Source organism: Notothenia rossii, assembly GCF_949606895.1.
Source record: "Notothenia rossii genome assembly, chromosome: 4".
Classification (NCBI taxonomy): domain Eukaryota; kingdom Metazoa; phylum Chordata; class Actinopteri; order Perciformes; family Nototheniidae; genus Notothenia; species Notothenia rossii.
Window position 1 is genome coordinate 56,801,743 of NC_136902.1, and position 12,871 is coordinate 56,814,613.

The following is a 12,871-nucleotide window of genomic DNA, read 5'->3' on the forward strand; positions in this document are numbered from 1 at the left end:
TCATATGCACGCAAAACTCGGCATCAGATCTCAATGGGAATAGTTAGTGTATCATATGCACTCAAAATCGGACTTCTGCGTATCTATTGCACGCATTTCCAATGTGTAAAGTCGTGTCATTTGTACGCAGACTGAAGAGAGCAGGTTGAAATCTACGCAGGGGTGCATGTCTATCTATAATTTCCATAAAACCAAGATAAAAATAAGACTATGCAGTTTCTATATCAGCACACAGATCGATTTTACCCCAATCAAAATCAAACAGATCATGAACAAAACCCTGCTCCACAAAATGTTTTTTGTCTCTCTTACTGATAATGCGAGGTTTAACCTTTTGGACCTTAGTGTCCCTAATTTTGGCTACAACACACTGATCACTCAGATCATTTGCAAATACTCCAACAGATGAGTATTCATGGGGAACATTAGTTAAAATTAGATCAATTAAGGAGGATTTATTTGGGGACTTAATGTTAGGATGAGTAGGACTGTCTATAATCTGAGTAACATTCAGAGAGATACAAAGGTTTTTAAAATCCTCTGAAACAGAATTTAACCAGTCCCAATAAAAATCACCAAGCAGCACTATTTCCTTGAAGTCAAGTTGAGATAAAAGTTTTGCAAATGAAGATAAAGAGTCTGAGGGGGGTCTGTAGCGGCCCACCACCATGACCTGTTGACCCGTTGCTACTTTGATATTTAAGGCTAAACATTCTAGTTGTTTACTAATAGATTTGGAAACCATCTTGGTTAAACAAAACTTATTTTTCACATAAATGGCAACGCCAACACCTTTTTTAGGACGGTCGGTACGATATACACAACCATTTAAGTAGATGTCAGAGGTCAAAATTGATTTATCTAGCCACATTTCTGATAAGACAATGACATCAGCATCAGTCGAGCTCGCCCAAATGCGGACAAAATCTAACTTAGGTAACAGACTGCGCACATTTAAGTGAATTAATCCCAACCCAGATCTAGAATTAAAATCAGCAGGAGTAGCTATCTGACTACTACTGCTACTGGGCGGTCCAGGGTTTAGTTGTACATTCCCTGATAGTAATAATAGCAAAAAAAACAGCACCTTTTCCTCTTAACCGACACACATCTGCTATTGTCATCTGCTTTAAAGTCACCAGCAAACTCCGCCAAAGTGAGATTAGAGCTCAAGAAGCAGTCCTGAAGAACCATCATAGCAGGCAAGTGAGAAAGACAAACATTTGTCGAACTGAACGTCTGTGAAAAGGCAACCAGTAATTGTTTATCGCAATAACATTAATCGAGCACTATCTGATCCTACAGTGGTGACTAGGGATGGGTACCGAGCCCCGGTATTAAACGGCCCCGGGGCTGAATTATTAAAGACAGTGGTACCGTTAAGCTCCAACGTTAACTGTCTTTTTATCGGTACTGGAGACATGTAAAAAATATATGTCATGTGTATTATTGCAGTTTTAGTGTCACCAACTCCGTTTCTAATACGCAAAAAGCGTGCAAAATGCGTATTTTTAGCATTTTAGATCTTTCCAATCCAGGCGAGATATCTCTCTCCCTGAGGGGGCGGGGGCAGTTTACACACACGCAGCTGCTACATGCAGCAACACACACACACGGAGGAGATGGCGGAGAGAACGCGCTCCGAGGTGTGGTTAAACTTTACCCGTCTCGATGTGAACAATGCTCGTTACCAAAAGTGCAATAAGTGTTTAGCATGTAAGGGCGGTAACACGAGCAATTTGTCTAAACGTTTAGCAAAAGTGCACCACATTCAGAGGGAGAAATGCACCGGGTTCGACTGTCTTTCTGGTAGCTCTGTAGCCCCATCCACGAGTAACGGTTCCACGTCAGGTATTATATGCTAGCAGCAACACACAGAGTTAACTCAATTATACAAACATGGGTTAATGATTAGAGGTAACTGAGTTATTTAGTTTGTTAAAGTTTCAGCTATTCTGTTTACAATTCTGTCATCACATTATTTAATACGATTTATTAAAACATTATTGTTTATTTTGATGTGAAATTTAAATAAAAAGCAATGTTACTTTTGTTCACAATTTGTTTAGTTAGTTTACCTTATTTTTTTCTCCAAAAGAACCGATAAGAGTACCGTTAAAAGACCGGACCGATAAGCGGTATCAATAAAAGTAGTAGTACCGTTAAAACCTTAACGATACCCATCCCTAGTGGTGACCCTTTCAACTATCTTACACTTCTGAGCAGTTTCAAAAACTGCCACATGTTTAGGCAGAATGCCTTTCCTCCGTCTTCACCACACCGAATGCTAACAGTTGTGTCGTTACAGCGAGGCAGCGATTGCTCTGACTGAGTGGTCTCCAGTCAGTGTAATACATGTCTCTTGTGCCGATGTACCTTCTTTCTTTGCCTTTTCACTGCCATGCTATTTATAATAAACATCTGTGCTGGAAGTAAGGGTTTTTTATGTGCGCTTTCGCCCCTCCCTAAAAGCCCTCTCGGCCAGGTTGTGTTGTGACTTGCAGTCTGTTTAATAAATCCATACAAATACGTTACAAGGGAAGCTTTAGTTGCCGTGTCTTTATTCTCCGGTCCTCCATGCTCCGGTAGCGTACAGTCAACTTTTACTGACTCGTCAAGCCGGAAGCCTCTTAGCTACTTTCGGTTTCTGGATAAGGGGTTACCAAAATAAGGGCACTGCGTGGAGCAGTATATATTCAACATTACAGGTTGTGAGTGACATTTGTTATCATATTTATATATGTTTAGTAGGTTGTGGAAGTGCGCTCCAAAATATTTGTTGATCTTTATTGGTATTTATTATTTTGATATTATTTATTTAAATGTAGATATAAATGTATACTTTTTTTTATTTATTTTTTTTTATTGGTTTTTCAGTTGAATTATACTTAAAGTTCAGGGTAACCAATTGTTAAAAACATACTGTTCAAATTATTATTATTTTTTTTTTTAAAGTTCAATAAATGGATGTTTTCAAAGTCAATGAATAATCATATTTAATAATCGTGATATCAATATTGACCAAAGATAATCGTGATTATGATTTTTGCCATAATCGAGCAGCCCTACTTTAGAAACTGTCACTTTGCTTAGTGCATGCTAACACTGAGCAGCAATTTCCTGCTGGTCTCACCAACATGACACAGGTGAGACTCAGACCTGTTCTGGTCTCAGCTGAGGACTTCTGCTGCAGTTTGCTGACTCACACTCTGGAGAGACATTCAAGAGGGATTCACCAGCAGTGCATTTTACTCTAAAGATATTTAAACTGATGACCATGCTGGACACTTAGCCATTCTAATGATACAGTCTGTTTGTTTGGTACAGATATACCCAATCATCTTCACTGTAATCTCATCTGAAGTCACTGTCTGTTGTGAGTCACCTGGAAAAGGGCTTTTGATGGATCACTGTAGTAAGGTGACTGCCGCTCTGGTGACAAGTGTTTGTCCGCACTTCCTGTAAATGAGAATTTAAACAAGGGGCTGGACAGATATCCAATCGAGCGCTTCTTTAACGGCAAGCTGAGGTAGATGGACACAAGAAAGTGCGCTGAATACAGGTGAAGACGAACCTTTTAAGAATCTTATTTTGATGCAAATATTTGTTAATGGGCTGAAATGAAGCAAAACCTGAAAGTGAAGGCAGTGTAAACATGTGCAAAAAGCGTATGTACAATTTCATTTAAAATGGTTAAAATGCCGAATCTCGGATTTAGACCAATTGATGGAATAGCCACAAACCAATCACTAAACCGTCCCAGCGACACTTGGCAAAGATGCATATGACTATTGTGCTCTTTTTAAACACTCGCCTCAACCATAAGACAAAAATGACATAATTTCTGGTATCAAAACCAATACATACAACCATAAAATAAGCCAATGACATTTTGCATTGCATTACAAAACCATCAACATCCCTCCAGTCACTCCACTATCTGATTAACACCTGGCAACACCTGCTTCCATGGGACACAAAAGACGTGTCTGAGCTCAACACAGATGTTGCGCTTTATGCATTCATACTAAAACACTTTGACCATCACAGGAACATCTCCCTTTTAACTCTTTCTACCAGGCAAATCATCCGTACCCTCGATAGACATGCTTGAGGAACTATGATGCCATACATCTAGTTTAGACAGGCCCCAGGGTGCAGTTTGATTCAGCCTTATCAGCTGCCAAAAATAAATAAAGTTGCCCACATCAAAAAAATAATGTATCACGATCAAAAACAAATGATTTTTTGGTTTTGCAGCTTAACACCACATTTAAACTGATACATTTCTCCTTAAGCTCTCCTACAGATTGAGTCAGTAATTGTTATACAACTGGTTTGGCAGACAAAAATAACCTCTCCGTAATGAGCTGGAACGTCGCAATAACGCAGCTGTCACTTATGTAGAAAACAGTCACATTACTGGAACACATTCAGAATGGCTTCTCTTTCAGAACATACTTTCTTTTATAATTTCCCATATGGTTGATGTACCAGCACAATACAGTTAAAGTTCCACATTTGGCTGGTGGTCTGATTGTAAGGAGCTATATCAGTATAGGTTTATTGATTTTTTTTATTCTAGTTTCTTTATGTTGTTTTTGCGTTATCTGTCTGTCCTAGTCAATGCGATATCTCAGGATGACAAAAGGATATCTCTTTGGAACATACTTCTACTCTGACTGAAGGGTGAACTGATAAGATTTAGTTGGTCAGAGGTCACTGTGACATTACAAAAAGTAAAAAAATGCACACGCTAATTATGGCTATTTCTCATAGATTGTATATATAAATGGACGTAGGGTCCGTGACGTCACCCATAGGATTCTGCAGAGTTGCAGAGAAGCCCTTAGTAGACGGAGTCGGCTACTAACGGCTCGACAGTGACGTCAGAGTCTAACTCCAGCCTGCTCTAGCCTGCTCCAAATAAGGGCAAAGAGGCGGAGCCAAGGCGGGACCTGCTGCCAACGAGCGTGAAGTTACAGACCTAACTCAGATTAAGAAGCTAAGCTAACATGCTCCCAGTATTAAGCTAACAACCCAGCTTGCGGTCACTGCTCCTCGTTCCTCCTCGATAATTAGCTATTTGTTGTTATTCTTAATGCTTGTCATTCACACGTTAATAAAATAAAATAAACACCGATACATAGCAGAACAATTGTGGCGATGTTCAGCTTAATAAGCCTTGTTCAACATAATTTCTTTAGCTAATACTACAGCGGGCTGCAGGCAAACCAAGTCCGCGTTTCGCTGCATCCCTTGATCTCCAGTTATAACGCCAGACTTAATTGCATCCAGGGCAAGAAACATGTTTTTTTCTGCTGTAAAATTGGGCATTTTAACATGGGGGTCTATGGAAATTGCTCCTTTCTGCAGTCAGCGCCTATTGGCCAATATATGAACTGCAGTTTGTGGCACTTCCGTATTGGCGTCCCGGCTATTCTCCAGAATTTGCCGCTTGCTATTTCTAATAGGATCAAACGATAAGGTGATGACATATTAGACGGACGCAGGGCCGCCCCTCCCTACAGGCCAATCACGCAGGCTGCATGGGGCCCCGCCCAGAGGCCCTCAGCTGCTGTGCGCAGTTCTCCGCTCAGTACTCCGTGCACCCCCCGCGAGAGTGAGAGGTGACAAGGGGAGTACGTCTGTAACCCGACACCGTTGCAATGAATTGACATCTGACCAATCACGGCTTTGATACGGCCACTAGTGCAGGTGAAGAGATGTCGGTGAAAAGACAGTTTCAGTCCGGCGCAAAAAACCGAACATGAAGAAACTAGAGCATCACTCGAAGGCAGGTTATTGTTTGAGTCAAATGTACAACTTGCGAATGTTGTATAAGTCAAATTGCCGACACGACATGACATGAAGAAGGCAGTCTCTGCATAGTATGTAGGCTGATGGAGATGCAGTTATTTCCGGCATTCTTTTATTTACTGTTCATTCAAGTCTGTTATGCCTTTTATCTGCTAATGCAGGGGCTCCCAAACTTTGCGATGCCAAGGACCCCCATATAGCACTATCGTCTGGCAGGGACACCCCTGTTGCAATTTTTGTTTTTTAATGATGAGTACATTATGATGGAGAATATGACAAAATTAATCATAAAGCTTAATACATTTTCTTAATATATATTTGTATTAATAATTAAAAATCAGTTATTCTTCTAAACATTTTTTGTATTTATCTTTTGTATGTCATTCATTGCATTCATTGTGTCTTCTGTTATAAACATTCTTAACACAATATTTTTAAAGCATTTTTAAAGTGATTTCTGTCATCATATAATTTTGAACAGTAATATGAACAATTAACCTATATTTTTAGCATTTTTGAATGCTAATTATGCCTTAATAATATTATATATAATATTCAACAATAATATTAACAATACACATATTTATATTCATATATAAACAACAATATTTGCTACATCCGTGCTCTCATCCAGCTGCAGAGCGAAATATTCACTAGTTCTCACACCTCCAAAAGCTGAGCAGATACTCAGTTTCACTCTCAGTAGCGGCAGCTCGATTGTGATTGGCTTGAAGGGCGGTCGTGTGATTTAAAAAAATATATATATATATGAATAAGTAAAACATATTAAAAGATTGGCATCAAAGGACACATAGATTGATAGGCAGTTATTAATAACATCTAAAAAAAAAGAAATGTAACTTTAAAAAAAAAAAAGATTCCCCTTTCCCTCAAACTTTGCGTGACCCCCCTGGCGCTCCCTGGCGGCCCCCCGGGGGGTCGGGGCCCCCACTTTGAAAGACACTGTGCTAATGTACAGGAGGAAGAGTGATAAACTGTCTGTCTAGTTGGCTTACATAACAGTTAAAGTTTACAGCCTAAAAAATATGGAGCGTTTTTTCCCCTTTTATTCATTTTATGTCAATTTGCACATTTGATGGTGATGCTCAGCCTCTCCCCTTAACTCCTAACAGTCATCATCATGTCAACCACAACACAGAGAAATACTGATAGAAATGTGTGTGTAGTTGTTGATACATTGCTGACAGAGGGAACTACATTTGAATACAGATTTAAGAAATATCAGTTTTTGAGCATGTCATAAGCATTTTTTGTCTTGACTATATTACAACTATATTATAATAAAACAACATATTATTTTATTGTTGAATTGATTATGATTATCATTAGAAGTAGTTTATTTGCATTAATTATACTTTAATCTTTTTGAGGCTAGTAATTGGCAGGAAATGCAGACGCATTAACCTGTGAATGCATACTGAACATGACTAGCTTACATGCACATTTACCATTTACCTCACTGTATAAGTGAGGGGCTCATCTCACAATGTCGCTTGGAGCCCCAAGTTGGCAAGGGGCGGCCCTGGATGGACATGTAGGCAAACAGCAGTGAGACTGGTTGGAAGAGGTAAAAAGCTCAAGAGCTCATTCTGGCAATGTTTTTGCAGTAATAGTGCTCAGGGGGAATAAAGTAGGAACTGTTAGAGCAGTGCAGACTCCTCAGAGCCTCGCAGGAGGAACATAACATACAAACAACAAGCATCAGCCATCTGCAGCTTGCTGTGCTTGAATGAACAGTGGCAGTTTGGCTGACTGATGTGTAACTCCACCAATGACACACACACACACACACACACGCACGCACGTACGCACGCACGCACGCACGCACGCACGCACACACGCACGCACGCACGCACGCACGCACGCACACACACACACACACACACACACACACACACACACACACAGAGACACATTCACACACACAATGCTGAGTTCAGCCTGACCCAGCCACTGTGTCTCTCCTTGTTCCCTCTCCTAGTTTCCTCTCCTCCCCTTCTGCTGTGTTTATTGTTGCTAAGTTTGACAGGATGATGCAGGGGCTTTTCCCACCACACTTATGGTAGTTGACACAGAGGACGGTCCCCCCCCCTCTGGGACGCCAGACTCAAACTGGGAGCCATGAGGACAGGAGACGCAGACCAACTGTCATCTCTGACGCTGTTGAAGATCTTGACAGATTTACATTACATCGTCTCCAATTCCCTGAAATCTGGCACTAATATAAGGCTGAGATAGGAGTCACCAACAGAGTTGGGTGTAACGCAGGGGTCGGCAACCCGCGGCTCTCTAGCCGCATGCAGCTCTTTAAGCCCTGCTCTGGCTCCCTTGAGTTTAGACAAAAATAAGAAGGAAATAAAATAAAAGTATTTGTAGGACTATTTAAATGTTGTTGCATGGTTGAAAATGTTTCGTATCTTGTATTTTGAGGTGATACTGTGACACATAAATAAAAAACAAAGCGGTTTTAATTAAGTTAACTAAAAGATGCGTTACATCCTGCTAAGATCCCGCACCAGCGCCTTTTCTTGCAAGTGAATAACCTGACCCCCGGCTCGATGAGCGACCTATGGATAAATAAAAAATAAAAAAAGTATCGGAGGAACACAGAGGGTTTAGTTCTGCGTGGTTAGAGTTATATGCTTTCACAGCTAACGATTTGAGTTGTCAAAGGTGCTGCAGCCTTTACGTATCGAGGAAAAAAACGGAAGAGGAAGACAGCTGACGATGATCTTCATTGATAATTCAATCAGTTAAAGGTGGGGTAGGTAATTTTGGAGAAACCAGCTCGAGTGCGCTAGAATTTGAAAATACACAACCGGAAAAAATCTGCCACTTCCTTACAGAGCCCCTCCTCCAACACACACAAACGCGCACATGACCAATGAGGGCACGAGATAAGTTTGTGCACAGATGGAAGGCTGACAGGCAGGTAGGCCATCCAGTTACTTTAGCCGGGCCGGCTCAGATGATTGGTTGTGCTTTTTACAGTACTACGGCTTCCACAGATGACATGTTTTAATGTATTTATTGTCAAAGCATTTAATATATTCATTGCTATCTGGATCTTAAGAGCATTCCATGGAATATAACAAAAAGTGTTTCTGAAATAAATTACATACCCCACCTATAACTCTTTTTAGGGTGCAGCTATATGTATTTTTTTTCTTCAAATGTGCAGAGGACTCCCCAAGTGCTGTGTTTAATTTATTTTAAAGTAGGCCTGTATATATTTTTTTATTCTTCTTATAAGAGTTATTTGTATTAGAGGTAAACAGTTTTATATAATGTAATAAATAATAAATGCAAAAAAACTGTAGTTTTTGTCTATGATAAAACAATAAATACAACTTTAAAAGCTATCAAGCTATCAAATATGTTTAGCGGCTCCAGACAAAAAAAAGTGTTGGAAAAGGTTGCAGTCCCCTTGTGTAACGGGTTACAAAGTAACGCGTTACTGTAATAATATTACTTTTGTTGGTAACGGAGTAATGTAAAGCGTTAGTTTTATAATTCAGTAATCACACTACAGTTACTAACATTGCCCGACACGCGTTACTGCGTTACTTTTATAAAATCAGTTAGCCTTGAAGTATTATTTGAATTATTTGAAGTATTAAAGTAACGTGTTATGGCAGGAAAGTTCAATCTGGTATATTAATTTTAATGTCACCTTATATAGAATGTGTGTTAAACTTGTGATTTTTGCATTGAGTCACTTCTGCCTAGCAGATACCAAGAAGAGGCCCCTAGGGTCTCTCTGTTAATTATCAATAGTCCTTGCAATCAACAGGGGAATTCCCAGATACATTTTCAGATATAAGGCAGTTAAAGTCTTGTAGAATTAATGGTTTATCTCCTACACATCCTGCAGGCCTTGAGACTTGGAAAGAACAATTAACTTATGTTGGTTGACTGATGCGGTGACTGTCATGGGACGATGGCGTTTGGATATTTACAAATATGGCTTTCATAGAGAAAAACAGGTGACTGTTGTGTGATAAGATACATGATACGATGTGTGTGTGTGTTGAAGATGTTTAGGGGGAATGAGTATGTGTCCTTTGAAAGAGTCCTCTGTCATGACTCCAAATCATTGATTGGAGGATCTGCCTAAGGGCAGAGGGACAAACACACACACACACACACACACACGCGAAACTCCTCCCCACCTGTGTATAAATGTTGTGATCATTTTGAAGATCGACGCTCTTGTTTTTGACTTGCCGTTCCTGAGACGTGTCTCACACGGTGGTAGAATCTGAGCCCGGAGTACTCTGCAGAGTGCTTCGTGATTAGGTGATGTATTGTATGTTTTTGCCATTAAAGCAGATTATTGTTTAACCCTTATCCTGGCTGCTTTGATTTTGTCATTCTTTTGAGAACCCGCTCATATAGGAACGGCGCGGAGCAGAGATTCTGCCCCAACAGCCTACAGTTAGCCTATAACATACAGAATTACTAGATTCTCCCTTTGACAGACAAGAGGGATTTCCGCCGCAGATTTATATTTACGTAACATTTGCACATGCAGTGCATAAACATGGCTGAGTCAACAGCGATAACTTTAGAGGGGTGGAGGTATGCCCATTATTTTGAGTTTGTCCGAAGAAAGGACAGGAATGTAACGGTGAGGTGCAAACTGTGTCCAGGCCAGAAGCTTTTATCCACTGCTGTAAACACAACGTCAAACTTCAACAAGCATCTGCAAAGACAACATGCTAACGTGAAGCTAGCTAAGGACCTCCGAATCCAGAGTAAGGATGTTGAGTAAAGTAACGCACTGTAGGTACGCCGCATCAGGCTCCCTCCGCAAAATGAAGCACCCTCCGCAGTCTGCGTGATCTGCCTGTAGGGAGGGGCGGGTACCCTGCGAGTAAATGTAGAGAGTAACGAAGTAAAGTAATATATTACTTTTGTTTAAGTAATATGTAATATATTACTTTTGTTGAGTAACAACCCCATCTCTGGTCACCAACTAATTTTTCAATTTTGGTGAAAGGAAGAGCGAGTGCAAACCTGCAGCATGGCATTAGATAGAAGTATGTTATGGACTCGAAAAGACAACTCTTATTTTGCGAGAATACAACAGTAATACAAACTGCAGTCTCTAACGTGATCACTAAGTTGAATCAACACATCTATTAAACATTCTCAACAAAAACTAAACACTTAACCTTTGTCAGAAAACAACTTTAAAATATTTGTTTTCTAAATGGAGTTTGGATTGATCAGGGCTTATGCTATAAGCTAACATTCTAACTTCTTCACTAAGATTTGTCTTTAAAGCTTCACATAGGTATAAATATGGCAGCAATGTTATTGTTTGTGCTAAAGTCATTGTATGGTTTATAATCATACATTTATATTCACAACGTGTCTCTATCCAAATATGAGGCTCGATTAAAGAGTTGCAGGTGCCAACAGTAACAGCCGATTACCATAATGCTTTACCCCTGCTTTCATCCCTTTCTGATTAAACCAACAGGAGAAAAACATCTATGCTGATAGGCCTTAGCGACACAACGTTAACATAATTTTGCTTATCGGCGTCATATTTATTGTCAAAAATGTGTGTCTGCACTCCATTGAACTTGTATGTAATTGCGTCGCACCACATTTTCGCTTCACGGCTGGTGTTAGAACAACATTAAAAGAACAGAACTACCTGATGGGTACAGTGGCTGAGAAGTGCTAACAACAATTACGAAGTGTGAAACACTTTAACAAAGCTTGAGACACATTTACATTTTCTAAAACAAAATTACATTAGCAAAACAATTTTACCAAAGAAAAAAACATTTAACATTAACAAAAACAAATTAACAGGATGCGAAACAAAGCTAGAGAAAATTTATATTTTATAAAACAAAATTACATTAGCAAAACACTTTTACCAAAGAAAAAAACATTTAACATTAACAAAAACAAATTAACAGGATGTGAAACAAAGCTAGAGAAAATTTATATTTTATAAAACAAAATTACATTTCAGTGTTTCCCATACATCAATTAAATATTGTCCGCCACAAATAGATCTCTTTTTGGTGGTCTAATCTCTTTAACATTTGCCGAAAACACTTTAACAAACTACAGAATCAAACCGGAAAGGGACTGTCCATCATACCAGAAGTGACGTGAAAGTGATTGACACAAACTTAAGTTTTGGCGGATAGACCGCCGGTACCTATGGAGTACAATACATTAATTATTGTACTCAGGACGGGAGTTTGACAGAGTATTAATTAAAAAGTACACAGTAAAAGTACTTGATTGTACTTGTGCTAGTAGTCCAAGTAGTACTGAGTCCAACAGTATCAATTTGATGTAGAACATTTTGCAAAAAATATTCTATCCCTCATCAAATATAGCAGAATACATGAATTATTGTACTCAGGACAGGAGTTTGATAGAGTATTACTAAAAATGTACACAGTTAAAGTACTTCATTGTAATTGTTGGTAGCAGTCAAATAGTGTCAGTTTTATTAAGAACTTATGGTACAAATTATTTGTATCGCAAATAAAGCAGAAAAAACATGCATTATTTGACTCATGTACTAGCGTCAGTGGCGCTTCTCCGTAAAGGCGCGATTAATTGCGCACTCACAAATGCGTGTGTGTGTGTGTGTGTGTGTGTGTGTGTGTGTGTCGGTGTCTGTGTCTGTGTGTGTGTGTGTGTGTGTGTGTGTGTGGGTGTGTGTGTGTGTGTGTGTGTGTGTGTGTGTGTGTGTGTGTGTGTGTGTGTGTGTGTGTGTGTGTGTGTGTGTGTGTGTGTGTGTGTGTGTGTGTGTGTGTGTGTGTGTGTGTGTGTGTGTGTGGTTAAAACGAAGCAGCCTGCAGTCGCCCTTTAGCTGTCTAATGAAGGTAAACATAGTGAAGGCACAGCACCACTTCCTACTTGGCGAACCGGTAACTTTCTCGTCCGCACGAGAACGTAAGTATATAGAATATATATCGTGATGAGAAAAACCATGTCACTTGGCCCAGGTGGTTTCCACAGAACGAACAAAACATGTTTAACGACCATG